This window comes from Penaeus monodon, unplaced genomic scaffold, assembly GCF_015228065.2.
Source record: "Penaeus monodon isolate SGIC_2016 unplaced genomic scaffold, NSTDA_Pmon_1 PmonScaffold_1045, whole genome shotgun sequence".
Taxonomy (NCBI): domain Eukaryota; kingdom Metazoa; phylum Arthropoda; class Malacostraca; order Decapoda; family Penaeidae; genus Penaeus; species Penaeus monodon.
The window spans coordinates 2,035-7,500 of record NW_023639104.1 but is presented as its reverse complement, the minus strand read 5'-3'; the positions used below and the strand labels follow the sequence as shown (position 1 = coordinate 7,500).

At 31.2% G+C, this 5,466-nt stretch overlaps 1 non-coding gene across 1 annotated transcript; it reads left to right on the top strand.

Moving 5' to 3' along the window:
* Positions 1-3,652: 3,652 nt before the first annotated feature.
* Trnar-ccu lies at positions 3,653-3,725 on the top strand. Its single transcript has one exon. It is a non-coding gene; the product is annotated as a tRNA-Arg (tRNA).
* Positions 3,726-5,466: the final 1,741 nt, after the last annotated feature.

The following is a 5,466-nucleotide window of genomic DNA, read 5'->3' as shown; positions in this document are numbered from 1 at the left end:
AAGAAGGAAATTATAGTCACGGAGTTGCTATGATTCTCACGAAAAAAACTGCAAATGCACTAATTGGGTACAGCCCAATAAATGATCGCATTTTAAAAGTCAGAATACAAGCAAAACCTCATAATATTAGAATTATACAATGCTACGCACCAACCAATATTGCAAGTGATGAAGAAATTGATTTTTTTTATAACTCTCTCCAAGATACTTTAGACACAATCCCTAACAGAGATGTAAAAATAATCATGGAGGACCTCAACGCCAAAGTAGGAAAAAATAATCTAAAAAATTACACCTATGGAAAATTCGGCCTTGGAGATATAAATGAAAGAGGTAAAGATTTTATTGAATTCTGTAGTATAAATAATTTAGTTATAGCCAATACATTGTTCCAACACCACCCAAGACACTTGTACACGTGGTTTTCACCAGACAAAAGAACATGCAACCAAATTGACTACATTGTGCTGAACCAAAAATGAAAAAGTTGCATAAAAAATGCCAAAACAAGACCTGGTGCCGACTGCAACAGTGACCACCAACTACTAACTATCGACTTTAAAATAAGACTCAAAAAGATGGAGCGTCCAACACCACCTCTAAAGCTCGACTACAAAACTCTTGATAACAATTACAGAATTAGTGTCAAACAAATTTGAAATACTCAATCAGTGTGAAGATGACAAAACACCAAATGAGTTATGGGAAGAAGGAAAAGAACTCCTGCTGAGCACTGCTTAAGAAACTATCGCCAAAAAGAAAAAGACAAATTCCCCCTGGATATCTGAAAAAACACTAAGTGAAATTGAAACAAAAAGATGCCTAAAATAAAAAGGTATCAATAATCCGGTTGAAAAAGTAATTTACAAAAAACAAAATACAAAAATTCAAAGATTATTGCGACAAGATAAGGAAAAATATTTAAATGAACATTGCCAGAGAATTGAAAACTGTTCTATCAATAAGACAACTAAAGAACTCTACCAAGGAGTACGAAACATCACACGAAAATTTAAACCTACAATGGACACTATCAAAAGTGAAGATGGACTTGTTTTATGTGATGGAAAAGAAGTCAAAGTTAGATGGAATCAATATTGTTCCAACTTATACAAAAAGAATAAAGATCAAACAACAACATTAATTAGACTCAATGACAGCGAGGATGAACCACAGCCACTGCTGGACGAAGTTATAAAAGCCATAAAAGAAGTAAAGAATAACAAGAGCCCCGGAATAGATGAAATAACAGCAGAACTAATTAAGAATGCTGGTGAAAGTGTTGAATACTTCTTCTACAAACTCTGTACAAAAATATGGAATGAAAGAAAATGGCCAGAAGACTGGGTAAAATCAGTCTTTACTCCCATACCTAAAAAAGGTGACGCACTCCAATGCAACAATAATAGGACAATTGCATTAATAAGTCACAGCAGCAAAATTTTGTTGAAAATTATTGCTGAAAGAATGAAGTTGAAGTTAAGAGAGGAAATTGCAGACGAACAAGCAGGTTTTCGCCCTAGAAAGGGTACCAGAAACCAGATTCTAAATTTAAAATTGATCATAGAGAAAAACAGAGAACATCAAAAATACCTATACCTGTGTTTCATCGATTATGTGAAAGCTTTTGATACTGTTGATCATGATATCCTCTGGAATAACATGTACGATATGAAGTTTCCAAAACACATCATCCAACTAATAAAAGCCTTGTATGACTAACAACAAGCAGCTGTAAGAACCACTTATGGGTTAACAGAATGGTTCGAAGTCAAACAAGGAGTACGACAGGGTTGCATTCTGTCTCCACACCTCTTTAATATATATTTGAAAACAATTATGAGAGGTGCTCTAGAGAATTTTGAAGGAACTGTGGATGTTGGAGGATACAAAAATATCAAATCTGAGGTACGCCGATGATATAGTTTTGATTGCCAGCAGTATCACTGAACTACAACAACTACTAGATAAAGTTAGAGAAGCAAGCGAAAAGGCTGGCTTGTTTCTTAATGCCAAGAAAACTAAGATCATGAAGATTCAAAGATAACCGGCAATGAACAATGATGAACATGTTACAATCAATGGTATGACTGTGGAAAATGTGAAAGAGTTTACTTATCTTGGAGCTGTTTTAACTAATACATATGATGATCACCAGAGATAAAAAGAAGAATTACCATTGCCAAAAACGCCACAATTGCTCTCAATAACATCTGGAAAGACCGAAGCATTACCTTACAGACAAAGCTGAGGTTATTGAACTCATTAGTTTTCCCAATTGCATCATATGGTTCTGAGTGTTGGGTGTTGAAGTAGATAGACAAGAAAAAGATCAATAGTTTGAAATGTGGTGTTACAGACGAGTACTGCATAATAGCTGGACAGAGAAGAAGACGAATGATGAAGTGCTGAGAAAAATAAATTGTAAAGACCGACTGTTGGACATCTTGAACAAGAGGAAATTAAAGTTTATTGGTCATGTAATGAGAAGTAAAAGTATTGAGAAAAACTTGCTGACAGGGATGGTGATAGGAAACAGAGGAAGAGGCAAACCGAAGACAAGACTGAGCGACAATATCAAAGATATTTGCGGGCTGTCGATGGTACAAGTGGAAAGAAAAGCGTAAGATCGAGTTTAGTGGCGAAGGATGGTGGAGAGGTCCACGGCTGCTCAAACATGAGCATACCGTTATTGATGATGATAAGGTAACACCGGCACTCTCCGTGGAAAGGAACTGGGGACCCTACCACGTACTCACTCCAAGAGCATCACAACATGAAAACTACAATTAAGTATCATGCTGTGACCACGGCGGCTCAAACATAAACCTACCGTTAAAAAAAAAAAAAAAAAAAAAAAAAAAAAAAAAAAAATAGTATATATATATATATATATATATATATATATATATAATATATATATATATATATATGTGTGTGTGTGTGTGTGTGTTTGTGTGTGTGTGTGTGTGTGTGTATGTGGTGTGTACATATGTAGACATATGTATATATATAAATATATGTATATACACAATATGTATGTGTGTTTACATATATATAAATACATACATACATGAGTATGTATTAATATGTACATAGCTATGGCTACACACACACACACACACACACACACACACACACACACACACACACACACACACACACATATATATATATATATATATATATATATATATATATATATATATATATATATATATATATATAATCATATTTATATGTATATCCTGGACAATATGAAAAGCATGTTTTTCCTAGATTTGTTACTTGTTCTGAAGAAGGCAATAGAGAAAGTCAATCCCTCTCGTCGGTAAAAGTAAACATTTGTGTAGAAAAGGAATATACTGTAGGCGTCATACTTTTGTGGAAGTAAGCACGCTAGTCCATATGGGCGTAACGCTACAGAAAAGATACAGAAAGACAGTGATTGAACATTGAATATTGAACATTCATCAGTACAAAAATTCATTGTGTGCCACTGATAAAATTACATATTGCTCCAATAGAAACCATGTTAGTCAACTTTTTTATCATCCACACGCTATTGTTTTTTTTTTTTTTTTTTTTTTTACGTGCGTCGTTGTAATGGCTGTCCAGAGAGATATTTTATTTCAATTATATTATATTAATTGCCTCTGTGGCCCAATGGATAAAGCTTTGGCCTCCTAAGCCAGGGATTGCGGGTTCGAGTCCCGCCAGAGGTTGCAGGTAAATACAATTTTAGTTTAAAGGGAAGTTCAGCAAATGGTGTTCTTGGTTTCTATTCGGTGTCTCAGAAACGGTGTGACATTGCCGAGAATAATTGTGATGCTATAAAGGGTAATATACTTTATATACTTAGTATCGCATTATGTAAATTTATAGATAGATTTTTATTATTAAGGAAGGACATTGTTCTGAATATAAATATTATTTGTATACACAGTGAAAAAACAGAAATACAGTATGTACGCATATATATATATATAAGTGTATAGATATTCACACACACGAACGCACACGCATATATGTGTGCGTGTGTGCTTGTGTCTGTTTTATGTGTGTGCGCAGGATCTGTATGAAAAATATGAGTAACGATAAACGAATGTAAATCATGTTAAACTGCATGTATATTCCCCTACTTCGTCAACTAACACCAGAGAATAGAGTTCCAGATCACATGGGGGAAAAAAATGTAGCTAATTTACGTTACTTTGCGCCTTTTCTATTACCGAGGTTTCTTTGAATGCCCAGTTATGTTTATCAAACGCCCATGCTCCACAAACTCACGAGTTCCAACGTTTTTAGTTTTGTCGCTTGGCCTCTTTTCATTCTGCAACTTGCAATGCAACAATACTAATCATGAGGGGCCGACAATAACGAGTGTTTTGTTTTAATCTGTAGAAATGTCTATTGGGTAATTGGTGCGTGGCTAGAATTTATAACAAGATAGGAGGCTGATCGAAGTTCGAATAATTCCTGCCAATATAATGATATAATGAATAACTCCTTGTTTATATTTACTCATTTATTTATCTATCGTAAAGTTAAAGCAGCATGAAAGTTGAAGCCCAATATCCAATGTTCGTCTGTGCCATAAGGTTAATCATATTTAAATTCTCATTTTCTTTATATATGTATATGTATGTATGTATGTATATATACACGTAGATATATATATATATATATATATAGATAGATAGATAGATAGATAGATAGATAGATAGATAGATAGATAGATAGATAGATAGGTAGATAGATATAGATAGATAGATAGATAGATAGATAGATAGATATTTATATATATATATATATATATATATATATATATATATATATATATATATATATATATATATATATATATATATATATTATATATATATTGGCAAACCTATAGTTATGTACGTATACACCTATATATATATCTATTTCAACCTTTCTTTCTCTCTATATAGAGAGAGAAAACAACGCAGACACACACTCAAGCAATTTATATATATATAATATATATATATATATATATATATATTATATATATATATATAATATATATATATATATATTATATATATATATTATAGATATCTACATCTATCTGAAACTATTTCCATATCTTTACCTATATCCATACATGTACACAATATATAGATATGAATATATATATATATATATATATATATAATATTATATAATATATATATATATATATATATATATATATATATATATAAATATATAAAATAGATATATATATATATTTATATATATATATATATATATATATATATATATATATTCATATCTATATATTGTGTACATGTATGGATATAGGTAAAGATATGGAAATAGTTTCAGATAGATGTAGATATCTATATAATATATATATATATATATATATATATATATATATATATATATATATATATATTATATATATATATATATATATATAAATTGCTTGAG